The following is a 21,399-nucleotide window of genomic DNA, read 5'->3' on the forward strand; positions in this document are numbered from 1 at the left end:
CTACAGCGTGAGGATCCAGGAGCTCAAGGATGCTGTGTGGAAACTGAAGACTGGATGTTTCTAAGCAGCAACAAACTGCTGGTCTTCTGTGCATCGCTGGCCACGAAACTCACGTTAGCACCAGGCTGTATTTAGTAGGTTTTTGAGTAGTTGGTTTGGGTTTTTTTACTCCTAGTGTGTCTAAGCCATAATAACATGGTGCACGTTCATCCTCCCATGAAGTATCTCCCGGTCTCGTGTGACCCAGACACCGCGTAAGGACGAGCTGTGCTCCCTACGAAATGTGTTTGAACAGACCAGAAAAACTCCACACACTGGTAAGAGAACGTTTTCTTTTAAGAACTTGCCAAACCAAATTGTAACAGTGCAAAATAAGATTTCTCTGCAGAAATAAGCGTCAGAGCATCTGGGGCATCTCTAGTGGTCAAGCCGCTGAGCCAGCCCTCTTTCCACTAGAGCTCTGTTCACTGACAGCATCTGAAGGGGGGGGAAAGAAGTAGAAAGGTGAACAAGCCACTGGAAAGAACCATCAGCCAGTTGCTGATCAACACTCTGCATCATCATCATCGTCAACTCTAAGAGTGTTGAAAAAACAGGCATGTGGCCAGACACACCTCATCTCCCATCGAGTTCAGAGCTCTACCAGTGGCAGACCTGTGGCACTGTCATAATTTGTGACCTGGAAAAGACAGACCGACATCAGTGTGCAGACAGACACCAGTCCTAGTCGCGAGTGTGAGCGATTCTCAGCAGTGCCCTGCCCTGAGCCACAGAGTTGGCACGGCCAGCGTCAGCCACTGCGCTGCCGATGCTGCACCAGGAAGGTCTCAGCACCAAGGTTTCTCCACGAGAGCCCTGCCCAGCAGCCAGGCGTCCAAGCTGGGCCTTTGTTCTAGCCTGAAGCACACACAGGATGCTGGAGGAGAGGGGACAACAGCAGCACTCAACGCAGCAGCAAGGCTTTCCCAGACAGCTCCCACTGACCTGCGCCACCAGGACTGCACCTCTGGTCATCTCCACCATGGCTGCGTCCGCTTGGGATGAGAAGTGATCCTCGTCTGTGGAGAGAGCAGAGCGGGAGACAGCAGATGAGATGGTGCCAGGCTTCACAGGCCAGGAGGGACTATGCAACCAGCCCTGCCTGACCTCTGACAGCAGCCCGAACAGAGAACCCTCCCCTGCCACCACTGGAGGCATTTGCTGGACCCAGCCTATCCAGCTGGAGGTCACACAAGTATTATCCCTGCTGTGCTGCCGAAGGGAAAGGACCGAGCGCTTTCTAAAGCCACCTGCATGTGAACGCCAGCAGCTGATGAATTGGGAGGCTTGAAAGGCAGAAGAGCAGACTTTTCATCTGCCATTGCTGTTTTGACTCTGACTAGTAGGAAAATCTCAGGCGTTTGTCTAGCAAATTAAAAGCTAAGTTTGCCTTGGTAACTCCTTCGGGACAGTAGGTGGCAGAGTAGCTCCAGCTACTTCACCTATACCCTGAAGGTCCTGCCAACCTGCTCTTCAGTAAAGTCATTCCTTCTCTCCTCCCTCCACACAGGAGAAAGCCTGGCCCTTCCCCATCTCTCCCCTGGAGCCTGACAGGTTGTGCCACACTCACACATTTAGAAGAAAATACGTTTTCTCCAGCCCTCACTCCAGTCCCTTCAGAGGCTGCGCTCGCAAGGGGAGGGAGAAGGCTGAGACAGAATCAAGGCTGGTACACAGCTGGCACCCAGGGAAACCTGCCAGAGCACCACCAGGGTACGTCTCGAGAGCTCCGTTACCTGCCAGCGGGACCACGTTGTCCAGCAAAACTTCTGCTGCTTGGAAAGGCAGCGATAAGAAGTCAGACCTGAAGGAAAAGGGAATAAACCCAAAGAAGATGGATTTAAGTTTCTCCTGTGTCCTTGAAGGTTACGGCAATTAATCAACTGCTTTAGCAGGAATTCAGTTTAAAAGTAAAGACCCTCCAAAGACCCCAGACCACAGTCCCAGCAATCCAAGCAGCAGCAGCAGAGGAGCTACAGACCTGATCTTCCTGAGCTGGTCGATCTTCACTCTGTTGTAGCCTCCATAGTCCACGTAGCGGAGCTCCACTTCACCGGTCTCTTCAAAGTACCTATTGACTTGAGCCCGTAACCACGCCCCATCCAGAGCCGGAGCCACGCAGATCCTGCCAACTGCAAAGCAGAAGAGCTCAGGGTGAGTGGATGCCCAGAAACGAGCCCTTCGGGCGGATCAGCCGCGCTGCACAGCGACCTCCTGAGAACCAACAGCATTCCTTCTGCTGCTCCCATCTCCCTTCCACACCCCTGCCCCTCCATCAGACCCGCCTGCAGCTGCGACACAGCAGAGCTGCCTTGGACTCTCAAGTCTGTCTGCCACTACCGTGCTCAGGGGCATTGGGCTTTTGCATGACCCTACAAGTTTCTCAAGCAAACAGCTTGTGAGCAGTTGAGTTACTTGCCTTCTACTGGAGTTGGCAGGGTGGGAATATCCAGTTGGGAATAGCAGGCATTCATCTGCTGGCCAAGTCTATGCTGGACACAGAAAGTAGGGTGTGTATGCTGCTGTAAAAACATGTGGCCAGCATTGACTTGGAGTTCAGCACGTGGGGGGCCATGCAACTCTTCACACAGAACTGACAGGGTTCAAGGGCACTTGGTCTGCAACTGATTGACTCAACCACAGCTCCTCAGAGCACGTCTCTGCCTCGCCCAGCAGCACCTCAGAAACCTGCTGCCATCCATCCATTCAGCAGCAGCCCATAAAGAGAGAAGGACCCCGTGCTTACTGGAGGCTGCCTCAACGGGAGCAGAAACCATTCATACGAGCAGGTCTCAAAGCAGCGGGGTGTTCAGCACCCAGACACGGCCCATTTCACTGGGCTGCTCACGCACACCCTCAGCTTTAGACAGTAAACTCCATGCTGAAAGGGGACCAGCCCATTCACCCCTTTGCAGCAGACCCTGAAATTCACCCAGAGCCAACAGCGATGGGAATTCTGAGAGCAAATGCATACCCACCTGTACAAGGGCTAAATATTCCTCTGCTGAGAGGAATAGATTTAGAGGGAGAGGATAGATTTAGACATGTTCTGAAGCAGAAGGGGTACAGCACATAAAACACTTGGTCCCCATGTATTTGTAGGAGGATTTGGAAATCCCTTACCTCCTGTGTGACCTTCACCCATTCCTGCTGCCCTGGTACCGTCAAGATGCAAGGCCAGTTCATCCTCTTTATGCACCCCTTTACTGTGGGGCACGATGCTGCCTTCAGGTAGAGCCAGAGTGGGAGGCTTTTCTCTTGGTGCTGAGCTCTGCTCAGCAGGCACATCTTGGCTTGCAGATACCCTCTGTGAATCCAACTGCTGGCCTGATGCACCAGACCACGTTGTCTTCTGCGGCGGGGCCTTCGCACTCGTCGATTTTGATTTTAAAGGAGTTAGAGCAGCTGTGAGAATATAAGGGGGAAAAACAGAAAGAACCCCCAAAAAACCCACTCCAACATGATTGATGACATATTGTTTATAGGGTCAACGCCGCTCCGGTCCCAAACAGCTTCACACCAGCACGGCTTTTTTTTTTATAGAATTTAAATATTTAATGCAATAAAAAAAATAAATATTTCTCTTTGCACATTTAACAGACAAAAACAGAACAACAAACCCAACCCCACATTGCAGGGACTTGGTCAAACTTCAGAAGAGAAACTAAAATGAGGGTCAGTCCAAGGGAATCACAGTGTGACTGCAGTGGTGCCCGTCTCACAGCAGCTGCTGGTGGATTATGGCCCACACCATCTTCCTGTGGAAGTGAGGGATGTGACTCTGGAAAGAGGAGAGAGAAAGCCATTAAATAGAAAGTCAGGGTGGCAAGGAGGCACAAACACCCGGTTCGTTAGGGACGGGGAGCGCAGCTCTGCCCTGCTGAGGCCACCCCAAAGTGCCGACCCCAGCAAGCGCGTGCCCAAGGAGAGGTACAAACCAAGCTGCTGCCTGAACTCCCCTCCCCCAGCTCTTGAAAAAACCCAGGGCAAAATAGCTCTGGAGCTGTTGGAAACCTTCGCTCACTTGAGGAAAGGTCATGGGCTCGTCTTGGGAGATGCTGTCTGCGTGTTGGCAGGCGAAACCCCCACAGTCGCTGCTGTTCTGCTGCTGAGGGATTTCCTAGGGAAGGCAGAGGAAGGCAGAGGATGTGACGTTCCCTCAGAGGACGAGCAGCAGGCGTTACCCACACCAGCCCTGCGCTAACCGCACCCAACTCGGGATGCGCTTCCCACTCCCGCAGGCTCGGCGGGTCCCCCCAGCTCTCGGCACACCCAGCTCTGCACAGCGCCGAGTCTCCGCAATCAAGGCTTGAGGCCTCGCTTTTCCCTCGGAGGGAATGTCCTGAGAAACACTGGCACCAGCCCCTGCTCTGTCACACACCGGGCTCTGTGCTCCAAGCCAGAATCAATCCTCATCCCAGAGCTGGGTTTGGCAGCCTACGGTCTCTGACAAGGGCTCAACAGATCCTTAAAAACTTATGGAATGGGGACAAAGTCAGATTCACCTGAATGGGGCAGACTGATTAAACAAACCCCAACCCCAAAACAGCAAAGAGAGCACTGGGCCAGCGAGAAGAGGCTCTGCTTGGAGAGTCCAACCCAGCTTCCCGCTCCGCTCGCAGCCAGAGGTGGTGCCATAAGAACAGGAGAAGCTTCGGGCTGATGACTTGGGCTGAACTCGGACGGGTTCAGACCCTCACCACAAGGAGCCACAGTTCATTTTCCAAACCCAAGCAGCGCTCACTTACGTGGGGCTCCGTGCTGTGAGGAGTCCCCTGGGAACAAGCCAGCTCCACCTTTCTTTTCTCCCGGTTTTCTTCTTGCAGGAATTTGCTGTTTAACCCAAAAGAGAACAAAAGATCCTCTTTATCTCCAGCATTTATTCCCACAAAAAGCCAGCTGCTGAAGGAGACTCCCACAACAGCAGAAGCTCATTTAGGAACCCTCCAGATCACCCCTTGTCAGAGGAGGAACAGGAGAACCAAGCAAGGAACTGCAATGCCCACCCTGTACCCACATACCAGGTGCACCTCCAGGAAGAGGAAATACAAAAGCTTTTGGGCAGAGGAAGTTCCCAGGCCGGGGGCTGGGACAATACCTGCTGTCTGCCCTCCAACACATGGTGTTACAACCACCAGCTTACGGGGATTCAAAGCTCTGCTGCCACAGAGAGAGTCACCAACAGCATGAAAAAAGGACTGAAGAGCACCATGTAACCACAAGCCTGAGTTAAGTAGCGGGTACCTAAGGGGGTGCAGTAATGTGTCACCCTCCACAAGTCCCGACAACCAGATACTACGTCCTCCTGCTGTGTGGTGCAGCTACAGTCTACCCACCAAGTGGGACAGGTACAAATCATGGGGATACTCACAGGTCTTTGGAGTCCCAGATGGAAAGGGATCTCCTCCATATTTCTGTTGGTCCAGCTGATACACAGTTGTCACTGGTTGACTGGAGAAGGTTGGAAAACCGGACAAGGATGGAAGACGGAGCAAGGATGGAACAGCAGAGTAGAATGGCATGTGGCAGTAGTAGGATGGAAAATGGAAGTAGGATGGCAAGCTGGAGTAGTAGGATGGCACACGGCAGTAGTAGGATGGCACACAGCAGTAGGATGGAAGACTGGAGTGTGATTTAACTCCAGAATAGATTCGAGCAACGGTGTAGATTGGAGCACTGTACAAGACTGGAGCAGGGGGGAAGGCTGGAGCAGTCAAGGAGGCCTCAGCAGTCGAGGAGGCTGGAGCACTGTGGGGCAGGAAAAAACAATAGAGAAGAACCACAGTGTTTATAAGCACGGCATTTGGCATTGATACATGTCAGAGCACCAGAAAGGAGACAATTTATTCCTACACAACTGTCTACATGTGAGTGGGGAGCCACAGCTAAAGGAAAACAAATACCTAAAGTACAACGAGACTGTCAAACATCCTGCACTGGTGTCATGACAAAACACAGTGGGCATTTCTGTGCAGAGGCTCTTCACACTCAGCTGGGTGACTCTGAACTCGGGCAGACCAGAGGGGCAGTGTCGTGGTTTCACCCCGGCTGAGGGCCAAGATCCACGCAGCTGCCTGCTCCTTTAAGGAAAAGAGCAGGTTAAAGGGAAGAGGGAAGGGGGGTGAGAAGTAAGGGAAGGGAAAAAGGAAGAGAAAGGGGCAAATAACCCCAAAATCAAGAAATTAAGAGGCCCGTGGGTTGGGATAAGGATAGTTTACTAAGATAACAGAAAGATACAATGTATCAATACTAACAGGACTTCAAAGCAAAATATATGAAGCTGTTGATACACAATGCAGTTTCTCACCAAACCATACAACTCAGGCCGTGCCACCCAGAGCCGTCCCAGAACCCGACCGTCCCCCAAGAACCGTGCGTCCCGGAGCCGCCCCAGGCCTTCCTCCCGTCAGCCCCCGATATCCTGGGCAGGACGTAATTGGCGTGGAATATTCTCTTTGGTCAGTTGGGTCACCTGTCCTGGCTTCGCCCCTCCTTTCTCATGAAGAGCTGAGAAAGTCCTTGACTGTCTGACAGCAACTAGAAACATCAGGGTGTTATCAGCAGTACTCCCATTTTACTCTCAAACACAGCATTCATCTGCTGTTACAAATGAAATTAACTCCATCCTGACCCAAACCAGGACATTATCCACCCCTTATTCCATACCATTTACGTCATGACCAAATCCAACCATTTCTTGTTTTAGACACACATATATGTGTGCACACATGTATACGCACATATGTGCATACAGGTATCATTCCCTTAGTCCATTCCTCTGAGTTTGTTGAGTGAATGAACATTTAGTCCATGATGCTTTTCAGGCTTCATTCTTCGTAACAGTCTCTCATGGTGTCAGTATGCGTCACTGGATCGTTGCATCTCAGGCTCTCAGTCGATACAGCCGACATGGTCCATGTTCATAGTCTGTGAATCAAAGGTGTTCATTTTCAAAGGGAAGGAGGAAAAAGTTCTTGGAACACCAGGTCTTGGTCCCGTCATCGTGGCACTCTTCCTTCATTGACTTGTATGACTCCGGCTGGAACTCGATTGGTACAACATACAACAACATACAGCAATAATAGCAATAATGAATGTACAGAGCAGTTATTATAATACAATTTCTACCTTATTAATTGTATTGGCTATTCTCACCTAAAATCAAATCCCTCTGGGGTACACATCGAACTTCTCCATTCTTCTGCATTACCCACCAAGTACAACCAGGTCCTTGAGCAAAAGCAATCCCAGACACGGGTTTACCTTTGCCCGAAGCAGGGATGACCCAAACCGTCTTCCCTAATATACTCTTCATATGTACCACTGGGACTCTGTCTCCTTCTACAGTACATGGAGATTTTGACTGGGCAGGACCAGCTCGATTGGTGGATCCCCTAGAGTTAACTAACCACATGGCTTTGGCTAAATGTGTATCCCAGTGTTTGAATGTTCCACCACCCATCGCTTTCAGTGTAGTCTTTAAGAGCCCATTATATCGTTCAATTTTCCCAGAGGCTGGTGCATGATAAGGAATGTGATACACCCACTCAATGCCATGCTCTTTTGCCCAGGTGTCTATGAGAGCATTTCGGAAATGAGTCCCGTTGTCTGACTCGATTCTTTCTGGGGTGCCGTGTCGCCATAGGACTTGCCTTTCAAGACCCAGGATTGTATTCCGGGCAGTGGCATGGGGTATGGGATATGGGATATGTTTCTAGCCAGCCAGTGGTTGCCTCCACCATCGTAAGCACGTAGCGCTTGCCATGGCGGGTGCGTGGGAGGGTGATGTAATCAATCTGCCAGGCCTCCCCATATTTATATTTCATCCACCGGCCTCCATACCAAAGGGGCTTCAACCGCTTCGCTTGCCTGATTGCGGCACACGTCTCACACTCATGGATAACTTGTGCAATAGCATCCATGGTTAAGTCCACCCCTCGATCTCGAGCCCATCTATATGTTGCATCTCTCCCTTGATGACCTGAGGAATCATGAGCAAGGCAAACCCAGCACACAAGAGGCGCCTGCTGTCAAGGGCAAAGAAGAGCCTGAGGCTGCACAGGGTCAGGAAAGTCTCTGCTAACCTCTCCCACAGACTCTGCTCCTGGAGCGGCATCGCTGCCCGAAGCTCGGCGTTTCCTTGCTGCCCTGGCTGGTACCTTCACCGCAGCAGCAGCAGCTTCTTCAGCCTTCTCTTCACACCCAGGGATGGCATCATCTGAACAACAAAAGCAGAACACATGACAGCGTGACTTAAGAGGGGGTTCAGATCGCCATTTGCATGGCAGCCCAGCTCCTCGATCCCACCCAGAGCACTGGGATTCATTCCAAGCTGCACACCCTTCTGCAGTTTCAGACACCCCTCAGTTTTACAAGGGACACCAAACCCCAGAAGAACCAGGGCTGTGAACTACCTTTGTCATGGGCGCCACCTGGTTGTAGCTTTGGAGGTTCCTGCCCATCAGGATGTTCCACAGGCAGATGAGGGCTGTGGAGAGAAGACACAGAACAGGGATGTACAACCACGGCTCAGCTTCACACAAGCAAAACTCCCAGAGCTAATTGCTGGAGTTCCCTTTCCAAGCCCCCCTGGGATCATCTCAGACACACTCACAGACACCGCAGAGCATCCCCCACCTCTCCCAGCCAAGGCACCGCTAATTATCCCACTACAGTGGTGTAATTCCCTTCTGTTAATGCTTCTTCATGAGTTACGCTTGTTCCCAGCACCAAACACAGGGCTTTGGCTAACGTGGAAGGGGCTTTTTCTTTTACTCTGCACAGGTTAACACCCCCCCAAGCCACACACTGCCCTTCAGCGGGGCAATGCCCCTGTGTACAACGCTGAGTTACTCTCCCCGGGGGTTTCACCATCCACACCCGCAGTTTTGCCTCTTTCTACCCTGGGACACAGAAGCCACAGGCACAGCACGGCCATCACTGCCCATAGCAGGGGGGCCGGAACAAGATGGGTCTCTCAGGTCCCTTCCAACCCCACAACCACCCACCATCTGTGCCTGGGAGCTCCGGGACGCTGGCACTGGTTCAGCCCCGGGAAGGCAGCCCCGTGTCTCCACACGCCCTACGCCGGGACTCGCCCCCAGCCGCTGCTCCCCCTCACACACACACACACTGAGCCCTCTGCTCCTGCCCCACGCGCGCTCCCAGGGCCCGTTTCTTTCCCAACTCCCCGCTTCCCAGACGGAAAAGCCCCCGGGGGGCCAAGGGGGGCGGGTTCGCCAGGGGCCTTCTCGGGGCGGGGGGACCCGCAGCTCCGCTCCCGCCCTGGGCTCCAACGCCCAGGAGAGGTCCCGCAGGCCGCACCCGGGAGGCCGTGCGGCCTCGGGGCGGATCGCTGACCTGGGGGGCGGCCTCTGCAGCGGCGGCGCGGCCGGGGACAGCTCGGGGGGCGCGGCGGACGGCGGCGAAGAGGCCGCCGAGGGGCCCCAGCAGCCATCGGGACACAAACACCGGCAGCCCGCGGCGGGAACGCGCCCGTCCTGCGCCGCGCCCGGCACGGCCCGGCCCCTCCCACCAGGGTGCGGAGCAGCCCCGCCATTGGCTCCGACCGCTGCCTGTCTGGGCAGGGAGAACGCGGAGGAGCCAACGGGGGGGTGTGGCCCAGGGCCGGCCACGCATGCGCGGTGCTGCTCCCCCTCCCTGGGCAGCGCCAGGCTGGGCTGGGCCGGGCTGGGCCGTCCCTCCCCGGCTCTGCCCCCCGCTTGCCCGGCCCGGCCCTGCCCGGCCGCCCCTCCCAGGGCTGTGCGGGGCAGCCCCGCCATTGGCTCCTCCCGCCGCCTGTCTGGGGAGGCAGAGCCCGGGCAGGAGAGGGGCGGCTCTCTCCTCTCCTCTCTCTCTCCGCCCCACCACCGCAGGTTCTGCGGCCCGAGGGACGCGGGTGGGTGGGAGCGGCCGGCGGCCCGGCCCCTGGGCAGGTTCCCCCTCCGGTCTCCTCCCCTCGGCTCAGCGGGGGAGAGGACGGAGGCTCCCGGGGCTTACCGAGCCCTTTCCCCAGCGCTCTCCCGGCGCTCGGGGCCGGTCTCCGCTCCTGCTCCCGCAGCACAGACCGGCTCAGCCATGGCCGAAGGCTCGACTGAGCGAGAGCGGCGGGTGGGCAGGACGCGTGTCCCGGGACACGGAGCGGGGACTTGGGAAGCGTTGAACGGCCCCGCCCGGGACCGGCCGGACCGGCTGCCCGGGCAACGGCGACGAGCGACCCGCCGCCGAACCCGCCGGGAATGGCCGAACCCGCCGGGAATGGCCGAACCCAGTGGGCGGGAACGAGTCGGTTTCCCCTGTCCCGCTGGGTTCGGCTGGGTCCCGCAGCCACCCCGCTCCCCCTGCCCTGCCCGAGCCAGAAGGGCGGGGATGCGGGGAGGGAGGGAGCTGCGCGGGCAGCCGGGGTGAGGCTTCTCGGGGTGCCCCCGGGTTTCCACCCCGAGAATCCCGGCACCCCCTGTGTTTACCTCACGTTTCTCCTTCCCGGGGAGAACAGGATTCCCCAACGAGGCAAAACTCCTCCGTGTCAGACGGGAGGAGCATCGATCCCTTTGAACAGCCAGCACCGGGAATCTCCTGCCTTCAAGTCAGGCTGCCAGCACTAGAACTAGATGCTGCCTCTCTCAGCACAGAGCAGATGAAGCCCCCAGCCCCATTTACACCAGCTACAAAGTCCCCACCACAAGGGCAGGGCTTATTCTCCCTGTCATGACTTGTTGGCGCTGGCGGGCAGCGGGTCAGCCGGGCTTCCAGGCCATTCTCCCTTCCCTTGTTGGAGGAGCTGTTTGTCCGTCGTCTTCTCTCCTTGCTGAACATCCTGGCAGAAGGGAGGGAGGGGGAGAAAGAATTAACAAAGGAGCTCAGGAGCTCAGGGTGTGAAGGGAACGTTTGTGATCTGGGGACAGAGCAAACTGCACAGGCTGTTCCCAAGACACTGGCATGGTTGATGGGGGTGGACGTATAGAAGGGAGCATAAGAAATCGCATTTATAATTTACACATAAATAAGAGTAAATTCAATGACTAACTATTGCAAGATGCTTGGAGGGAAAGGTGCTAAGGAGAACAAAATAAATGAGAGCAAGGTTGTGACTCGCGACAGACAGGGACCACCTGTCAGCAGACAGACGGTCTGTTTAGAGACAGGCAAGAAGCCGGGTTTATCCCCCTCACCGGGACCCGACTCCAGGCACACCCATCCCTCCCGGGGCGAAGAGATCGGAATGCCCACCCGGGACCAAAAAATCGCCGAACATAAAGTCCTCTCCTTAAGGACGTATCAGATATTAAACTAAAATGAGCAGGTACTACCCTCGATCCTAGCCAAAAGGCCGAGAAGCGATACCTGACAGCCAACCAGAACCTCTACACACCCCCGCCGGCACTCACACAAAACACGGTTAATACACATTTGCCCCGAAACACCCTCAGGTCCCCCTCGCATTCATATTCCCCTGCCTATCCCCCTCTTCCCGCCGGGATCCGCTGCTCCCGGCTCCGTTAACCGGCGGAGAGCTCCGCACCGAGCACTCCCAGCAGCCCCTGCGCGCACCTCTGATCTTTATTTGCATAGACACGCCCCTCTCCAGCCGCTCCTCTGCCCGGTATCCTCCCCAGATAGCACCCAGCTTCTTCCTTCCCAGAACCGGCCACAAGAAGATGGGCAAACAGCCGGTGTGCGGATGCTTTTAGGCATCAAAGGTAAACTAAGGATATTTGGCGATAAGATGGGTTATCAGAACTCGTTATAATCACAAACCAGTCAGTGGGGTGTGAACAGTGTGTGTAACCAAGTAGCAGTTGTTCAGCTTGCCACCTTTGCAGTAACAAATGTCTCTAATCTGTGGGATTTCACCCAATAAACGGCTTCACCTGAAATTCATATCGAATTGGGTGTTGCTCGTTGCCGGTCACCACAAACTCCAGAGGGAAAGAGCAGCTGGAAACAATCCCTGCAGCAACCAGACAGTGCTCAAGGATGGTGGAGAGAAGAGAAAACAACCCCCTGCAGCAGTACAGCTGAGAAGGTGAGCAGCTGTTACAGCTCTGGGGAATGAGTTCTCTAGTGAGGAAAGGGCCATAGTCAGGATTTGAGCAACAACCCTTTCAAAGAGGCATAAAATAGGATGAGCCAGCACTGGAGCGTCTGCTGCGGTGGGGTTGTGACCATGGAGTTTCACTCCAACTGCACTTAGTGCTCAGTGTAAACACCTGGCAAGGGGTGGGGGATAAATTATGGGATGCAGTCTCTAGGGGAGACAAGAAGGGCAAGAGAGTTGCTGCTGCTGGGAAACTTGGGATGTCCACTCTGGAAAGCATAAAAGCGGAGCAGACAGATGCCACGGGGGCTGCTAAAGCTCTGGCGGCAACGGCACGGCCTGCTGGGAAAGGGTTTGAGCCCCCAGTCCCAGGACCGACCGCCCCCCCACCCGAAGGCTACGGATACAGAGAAACACAGACTAAAGCACCGGTCAGTGTTGTCCCCACGGCACCTCCTGAGCCCATGGACACTGACAAGGAGCCTGTGCACACGGACAAAAGCCCTACAGAGACGGTCCCGAAGCCGCCTGGCCAGAATCTGCCTTGTCAGCCATCGGATCAGGGACCCACTTGGTCTCTACACCCACCGCTCCCATCCACACCTCCCACCCAACCCACCCAGAAATCACTGTCTCCTGATGAATCGGTTTGCAGCATTTGCTCGTATGTGCCACAGGCTCAGGGATGCGTTTATCCACTGAGAGCAAGGCTGGGCACAGAGCAAAAGGAGTTTTGATGGTGACCATAGAAAGTGGGCAGCTTACTTGAAAATTAACCTGGAAAATACAACCCCCCGTTTGGGTCGAGCGATGGCCGCTTACTAAAGAAAAACTTGCCCACTTCCAAGATTGAATAGAGGAGCAACTGACCAAGGGACACATCCAGCCCTCCACAAGTCCGTGGAACTCGCCTATTTTTTACTGGGTCTAACCCCCAGCCAAAGCAGTTTCCCTTGGACAGGTCACACAGGTCGGCGTACAGATGGGGCTGGAATAGCTCCAGAGAAGGAGACTCCAAACTCCCCTGGGCAGCCTGTCCCAGGGCTCCCTCACTCTCACTGAAAAAGTTCTTCCACATGTTGGTGTGGAAATTCCTACGCTCCTACAAGATGCCATTGCCCCTTGTCCTGTCTCCACAGACAAGTGAACCTGGTAGTGGCATTTCTTTACTTGGTGGTTCCCTGAGCAGTGAACCCCCTCATCTACAGCGTGAGGATCCAGGAGCTCAAGGATGCTGTGTGGAAACTGATGACTGGATGTTTCTAAGCAGCAACAAACTGCTGGTCTTCTGTGCATCGCTGGCCACGAATCTCACGTTAGCACCAGGCTGTATTTAGTAGGTTTTTGAGTAGTTGGTTTGGGTTTTTTTACTCCTAGTGTGTCTAAGCCATAATAACATGGTGCACGTTCATCCTCCCATGAAGTATCTCCCGGTCTTGTGTGACCCAGACACCGCGTAAGGACGAGCTGTGCTCCCTACGAAATGTGTTTGAACAGACCAGAAAAACTCCACACACTGGTAAGAGAACGTTTTCTTTTAAGAACTTGCCAAACCAAATTGTAACAGTGCAAAAGAAGATTTCTCTGCAGAAATAAGCGTCAGAGCATCTGGGGCATCTCTAGTGGTCAAGCCGCTGAGCCAGCCCTCTTTCCACTAGAGCTCTGTTCACTGACAGCATCTAAAGGGGGGGGAAAGAAGTAGAAAGGTGAACAAGCCACTGGGAAGAACCATCAGCCAGTTGCTGATCAACACTCTGCATCATCATCATCGTCAACTCTAAGAGTGTTGACAAAACAGGCATGTGGCCAGACACACCTCATCTCCCATCGAGTTCAGAGCTCTACCAGTGGCAGACCTGTTGCACTGTCATAATTTGTGACCTGGAAAAGACAGACCGACATCAGTGTGCAGACAGACACCAGTCCTGGTCGCGAGCGTGAGCGATTCTCAGCAGTGCCCTGCCCTGAGCCACAGAGTTGGCACGGCCAGCGTCAGCCACTGCGCTGCCGATGCTGCACCAGGAAGGTCTCAGCACCAAGGTTTCTCCACGAGAGCCCTGCCCAGCAGCCGGGCGTCCAAGCTGGGCCTTTGTTCTGGCCTGGAGCACACACAGGATGCTGGAGGAGAGGGGCCGACAGCAGCACTCAAAGCAGCAGCAAGGCTTTCCCAGACAGCTCCCACTGACCTGCGCCACCAGCACTGCACCTCTGGTCATCTCCACAACGGCTGCGTCCGCTTGGGATGAGAAGTGATCCTCGTCTGTGGAGAGAGCAGAGCGGGAGACAGCAGATGAGATGGTGCCAGGCTTCACAGGCCAGGAGGGACTAAGCAACCAGCCCTGCCTGACCTCTGACAGCAGCCCGAACAGAGAACCCTCCCCTGCCACCGCTGGAGGCATTTGCTGGACCCAGCCTATCCAGCTGGAGGTCACACAAGTATTATCCCTGCTGTGCTGCCGAAGGGAAAGGACCGAGCGCTTTCTAAAGCCACCTGCATGTGAACTCCAGCAGCTGATGAATTGGGAGGCTTGAAAGGCAGAAGAGCAGACTTTTCATCTGCCATTGCTGTTTTGACTCTGACTAGTAGGAAAATCTCAGGCGTTTGTCTAGCAAATTAAAAGCTAAATTTGCCTTGGTAACTCCTTCGGGACAGTAGGTGGCAGAGTAGCTCCAGCTACTTCACCTATACCCTGAAGGTCCTGCCAACCTGCTCTTCAGTAAAGTCATTCCTTCTCTCCTCCCTCCACACAGGAGAAAGCCTGGCCCTTCCCCATCTCTCCCCTGGAGCCTGACAGGTTGTGCCACACTCACACATTTAGAAGAAAATACGTTTTCTCCAGCCCTCACTCCAGTCCCTTCAGAGGCTGCGCTCGCAAGGGGAGGGAGAAGGCTGAGACAGAATCAAGGCTGGTACACAGCTGGCACCCAGGGAAACCTGCCAGAGCACCACCAGGGTACGTCTCGAGAGCTCCGTTACCTGCCAGCGGGACCACGTTGTCCAGCAAAACTTCTGCTGCTTGGAAAGGCAGCGATAAGAAGTCAGACCTGAAGGAAAAGGGAACAAACCCAAAGAAGATGGATTTAAGTTTCTCCTGTGTCCTTGAAGGTTACGGCAATTAATCAACTGCTTTAGCAGGAATTCAGTTTAAAAGTAAAGACCCTCCAAAGACCCCAGACCACGCTCCCAGCAATCCAAGCAGCAGCAGCAGAGGAGCTACAGACCTGATCTTCCTGAGCTGGTCGATCTTCACTCTGTTGTAGCCTCCATAGTCCACGTAGCGGAGCTCCACTTCACCGGTCTCTTCAAAGTACCTATTGACTTGAGCCCGTAACCACGCCCCATCCAGAGCCGGAGCCACGCAGATCCTGCCAACTGCAAAGCAGAAGAGCTCAGGGTGAGTGGATGCCCAGAAACGAGCCCTTCGGGCGGATCAGCCGCGCTGCACAGCGACCTCCTGAGAACCAACAGCATTCCTTCTGCTGCTCCCATCTCCCTTCCACACCCCTGCCCCTCCATCAGACCCGCCTGCAGCTGCGACACAGCAGAGCTGCCTTGGACTCTCAAGTCTGTCTGCCACTACCGTGCTCAGGGGCATTGGGCTTTTGCATGACCCTACAAGTTTCTCAAGCAAACAGCTTGTGAGCAGTTGAGTTACTTGCCTTCTACTGGAGTTGGCAGGGTGGGAATATCCAGTTGGGAATAGCAGGCATTCATCTGCTGGCCAAGTCTATGCAGGACACAGAAAGTAGGGTGTGTATGCTGCTGTAAAAACATGTGGCCAGCATTGACTTGGAGTTCAGCACGTGGGGGGCCATGCCAGCTCTTCACACAGAACTGACAGGGTTCAAGGGCACTTGGTCTGCAACCAACTGACTCAACCACAGCTCCTCAGAGCACGTCTCTGCCTCGCCCAGCAGCACCTCAGAAACCTGCTGCCATCCATCCATTCAGCAGCAGCCCATAAAGAGAGAAGGACCCCGTGCTTACTGGAGGCTGCCTCAACGGGAGCAGAAACCATTCATACGAGCAGGTCTCAAAGCAGCGGGGTGTTCAGCACCCAGACACGGCCCATTTCACTGGGCTGCTCAAGCACACCCTCAGCTTTAGACAGTAAACTCCATGCTGAAAGGGGACCAGCCCATTCACCCCTTTGCAGCAGACCCTGAAATTCACCCAGAGCCAACAGCGATGGGAATTCTGAGAGCAAATGCATACCCACCTGTACAAGGGCCAAATATTCCTCTGCTGAGAGGAATAGATTTAGAGGGAGAGGATAGATTTAGACATGTTCTGAAGCAGAAGGGGTACAGCACATAAAACACTTGGTCCCCATGTATTTGTAGGAGGATTTGGAAATCCCTTACCTCCTGAGTGACCTTCACCCATTCCTGCTGCCCTGGTACCGTCAAGATGCAAGGCCAGTTCATCCTCTTTATGCACCCCTTTACTGTGGGGCACGATGCTGCCTTCAGGTAGAGCCAGAGTGGGAGGCTTTTCTCTTGGTACTGAGCTCTGCTCAGCAGGCACATCTTGGCTTGCAGATACCCTCTGTGAATCCAACTGCTGGCCTGATGCACCAGACCACGTTGTCTTCTGCGGCGGGGCCTTCGCACTCGTCCCACCTTCAGATGCACGTGCACAGCCAGAGGACGCAACGCTCGCCATCTCCAGAGGCAGGGAGGCTGAGGCTTCATCCCCTGGGCACTGCTCTTCCTTGGAGGCTGCCTCTCTCGCCCCAACACTCGCTGCTGGTGTTTCCTGCTGCTCTTCAGCGGCTCTTTCTTCTTGATTAAAGGTGGCAGACTTTCTCCTTTGGCAGTACAGCCACCAGCAGCCAACAAGTGCCAGCACTCCAGGTATGGCACACAGGAGGACTCTGTGGAAGCGCCCAGCCATTTTACACAGCCTCAGGGATTACAGCTGGGAAGAGAAACAAGAAAGCACCTTACAATCGTCAGTGGGAAAGTAACACAAAGCCTGAAGCTTCATAAATGCCTGAAGGTGTTTCTATGAGCACCAACTGGGTCGTTTCCCAGTCCTGAAATTCATGTCCTGAAATTCAGTCCCTGAATTCCAGTCCTGAAATTCTGTCCCTGAATTCCAGTCCTGAAATTCACGTCCCTACCAGAGAGCACACAACAAGTTCCTCACCCAAGACCATATATCAGGACATTTCGCACCAATAGACTTCTGGATTTCACCTGACTTCACCTTTATACTTCAAACAATTTCACCAGGCAGAATCAAGAAGACCAGAAAGCCCTGGGGGTGCCAGTGGAAAACACTGGTGCCCAAGTTGGCTTTTCCTCCTTTTTCTGAACGGGCTGGGAAATCTCACGCCTCTCAACTCCTGGCTACACGGCTGGTACTAAGGCCAGGGGGTTGGCTTGGACAACAAGGGGATGTTCTTTGGTGACTCCAACCTGTTGGAGAGGGACAGGATCCACCTGTCTAGAAGGGGCCCTCAGGAATCCCAGACCCAGGAGGTAGGATAAAGTCTGGAGAAAGGGCAGACGGAGTAAATACCGGCTTTACCATCTCTACCATCACCCGGCTGAGCCATCAAAGAGAAGATTTAAGAAATGAAGAAAAGAAGAAAAGGAAATTCCTCCCAGGCTGCCCAGGGAGGCTGGGGAGTCTCCTTCTCTGGAGGGACTCAAAACCTACCTGGACACCGTCGTGTGTGACCTGCTCAAGGTGATCTCCCCAGACAAGACCGGAGGTGATCTCCCCTGACAAGGCTGGAGGTGCTTCCCCTCTGGGAAGTGACCTCCCAGGTGATGCCCCTCTGACAGAGATGTCACTGGTTGGTCACCAGAGGTCCCTGGCAACTGTTGCAATTCTAGACCTCTAGTGGGTTGGCTTGAGACAGGGGGGCAGCAGGCAGAAAACCAGGATGCACATCTTGCAGATGGGGACAAAGCCAGGAGATTCAAGATCCTGTCAAACTAGAGTTTTATTAGTCCATCTGCAGCAGATACAGGACTGGGTTTTTTTTTTTTAATTACTATTTTTTAAGAGAATAGGCATAGCACTAACGTCATAGTAATAAAAGAAGTGAGAATGAATAAAACCTGAAGTATCTCTGTTTATCACACTCACAGGCCCCGTTACAAACCTGTAACTTGGCAAGTAAAAGCAGGTGAACAAGTTTGGATAAGAAAATAAATACAAATCTAATATCAATAGCAGTTCAATCTAAAAAATAAATTATAATTTGATTAAAGAAGTTGAATTGCAACTTCTTAAAGAAGTTGCACATGACAATTTGACATTCAATGAAGCCACAATTTGAGTATGTGAAAGTATTGAGTATGATTATCAAAACTTTCAAAGGGGGAAATGTGACAGTCACCCTAATAAAACAGCTTCACTTCTACGTTATTTTGGTTCTAGTGTAGGATTCGATTTTGATTTTAAAGGAGTTAGAGCAGCTGTGAGAATATAAGGGGGAAATAACAGAAAGAAACCCCAAAAAACCCACTCCAACATGATTGATGACATATTGTTTATAGGGTCAACGCCGCTCCGGTCCCAAACAGCTTCACACCAGCACGGCTTTTTTTTTTATAGAATTTAAATATTTAATGCAATAAAATAAATAAATATTTCTCTTTGCACATTTAACAGACAAAAACAGAACAACAAACCCAACCCCACGTTGCAGGGACTTGGTCAAACTTCAGAAGAGAAACTAAAACGAGGGTCAGTCCAAGGGGATCACAGTGTGACTGCAGTGGTGCCCGTCTCACAGCAGCTGCTGGTGGATTATGGCCCACACCATCTTCCTGTGGAAGTGAGGGATGTGACTCTGGAAAGAGGAGAGAGAAAGCCATTAAATAGAAAGTCAGGGTGGCAAGGAGGCACAAACACCCGGTTCGTTAGGGACGGGGAGCGCAGCTCTGCCCTGCTGAGGCCACCCCAAAGTGCCGACCCCAGCAAGCGCGTGCCCAAGGAGAGGTACAAACCCTCAGCCCCTGCCCCAGGCTGCTGCCTGAACTCCCCTCCCCCAGCTCTTGAAAAAACCCAGGGCAAAAAAGCTCTGGAGCTGTTGGAAACCTTCGCTCACTTGAGGAAAGGTCATGGGCTCGTCTTGGGAGATGCTGTCTGCGTGTTGGCAGGCGAAACCCCCACAGTCGCTGCTCTTCTGCTGCTGAGGGATTTCCTAGGGAAGGCAGAGGAAGGCAGAGGATGTGCCGTTCCCTCAGAGGACGAGCAGCAGGCGTTACCCACACCAGCCCTGCGCTAACCGCACCCAACTCGGGATGCGCTTCCCACTCCCGCAGCCTCGGCGGGTCCCCCCAGCTCTCGGCACACCCAGCTCTGCACAGCGCCGTGTCTCTGCAATCAAGGCTTGAGGCCTCGCTTTTCCCTCGGAGGGAATGTCCTGAGAAACACTGGCACCAGCCCCTGCTCTGTCACACACCGGGCTCTGTGCTCCAAGCCAGAATCAATCCTCATCCCAGAGCTGGGTTTGGCAGCCTACGGTCTCTGACAAGGGCTCAACAGATCCTTAAAAACTTATGGAATGGGGACAAAGTCAGATTCACCTGAATGGGGCAGACTGATGAAACAAACCCCAACCCCAAAACAGCAAAGAGAGCACTGGGCCAGCGAGAAGAGGCTCTGCTTGGAGAGTCCAACCCAGCTTCCCGCTCCGCTCGCAGCCAGAGGTGGTGCCATAAGAACAGGAGAAGCTCCGGGCTGATGACTTGGGCTGAACTCGGATGGGTTCAGACCCTCACCACAAGGAGCCACAGTTCATTTTCCAAACCCAAGCAGCGCTCACTTACGTGGGGCTCTGTGCTGTGAGGAGTCCCCTGGGAACAAGCCAGCTCCACCTTTCTTTTCTCCCGGTTTTCTTCTTGCAGGAATTTGCTGTTTAACCCAAAAGAGAACAAAAGATCCTCTTTATCTCCAGCATTTATTCCCACAAAAAGCCAGCTGCTGAAGGAGACTCCCACAACAGCAGAAGCTCATTTAGAAACCCTCCAGATCACCCCTTGTCAGAGGAGGAACAGGAGAACCGAGCAAGGAACTGCAATGCCCACCCTGTACCCACATACCAGGTGCACCTCCAGGAAGAGGAAATACAAAAGCTTTTGGGCAGAGGAAGTTCCCAGGCCGGGGGCTGGGACAATACCTGCTGTCTGCCCTCCAACACATGGTGTTACAACCACCAGCTTACGGGGATTCAAAGCTCTGCTGCCACAGAGAGAGTCACCAACAGCATGAAAAAAGGACTGAAGAGCACCATGTAACCACAAGCCTGAGTTAAGTAGCGGGTACCTAAGGGGGTGCAGTAATGTGTCACCCTCCACAAGTCCCGACAACCAGATACTACGTCCTCCTGCTGTGTGGTGCAGCTACAGTCTACCCACCAAGTGGGACAGGTACGAATCATGGGGATACTCACAGGTCTTTGGAGTCCCAGATGGAAAGGGATCTCCTCCATATTTCTGTTGGTCCAGCTGATACAGAGTTGTCACTGGTTGACTGGAGAAGGTTGGAAAACCGGACAAGGATGGAAGACGGAGCAAGGGTGGAACAGCAGAGTAGAATGGCATGTGGCAGTAGTAGGATGGAAAATGGAAGTAGGATGGCAAGCTGGAGTAGTAGGATGGCACACGGCAGTAGTAGGATGGCACACGGCAGTAGTAGGATGGCACACGGCAGTAGGATGGAACACAGCAGTAGGATGGAAGACTGGGGTGTGATTTAACTCCAGAGTAGATTCGAGCAACGGTGTAGATTGGAGCACTGTACAAGACTGGAGCAGGGGGGAAGGCTGGAGCAGTCAAGGGGGCCTCAGCAGTCGAGGAGGCTGGAGCACTGTGGGGCAGGAAAAAACAACAGAAAGGAACCACAGTGTTTATAAGCACGGCATTTGGCATTGATACGTGTCAGAGCACCAGAAAGGAGACAATTTATTCCTACACAACTGTCTACATGTGAGTGGGGAGCCACAGCTAAAGGAAAACAAATACCTAAAGTACAACGAGACTGTCAAACATCCTGCACTGGTGTCATGACAAAACACAGTGGGCATTTCTGTGCAGAGGCTCTTCACACTCAGCTGGGTGACTCTGAACTCGGGCAGACCAGAGGGGCAGGAATCAAATTTGTCACCTCACGGTTACCCAAAAGAGAAAACTGCCTCTAAGTTGTGCGAGAAGGACCAGGGGAGGTGGAAAGGAAGAGAGAAAATCCTGGCATCCCCTGTCATTACCTTACATTTCACGGCCCCAGATTAAAAAAAAAAAAAAAACAAAAAACAAAAACATCTCTAGCTGGTAGGGGAGTAAGGAAAAATAAAAAGCTA

At 53.6% G+C, this 21,399-nt stretch overlaps 1 long non-coding RNA gene across 1 annotated transcript; it reads right to left on the reverse strand.

Annotated features, from left to right (window-relative positions):
- Positions 1-18,647: 18,647 nt before the first annotated feature.
- LOC311204590 lies at positions 18,648-21,001 on the reverse strand. Its single transcript, XR_014618075.1, has 3 exons — positions 20,494-21,001; positions 19,871-19,955; positions 18,648-18,888 (listed from the first exon to the last, which is right to left on the reverse strand). It is a non-coding gene; the product is annotated as an uncharacterized lncRNA (long non-coding RNA).
- Positions 21,002-21,399: the final 398 nt, after the last annotated feature.

Source organism: Gallinula chloropus (genome assembly GCF_964237585.1).
Source record: "Gallinula chloropus genome assembly, contig: HAP1_SCAFFOLD_110, whole genome shotgun sequence".
Lineage (NCBI taxonomy): Eukaryota > Metazoa > Chordata > Aves > Gruiformes > Rallidae > Gallinula > Gallinula chloropus.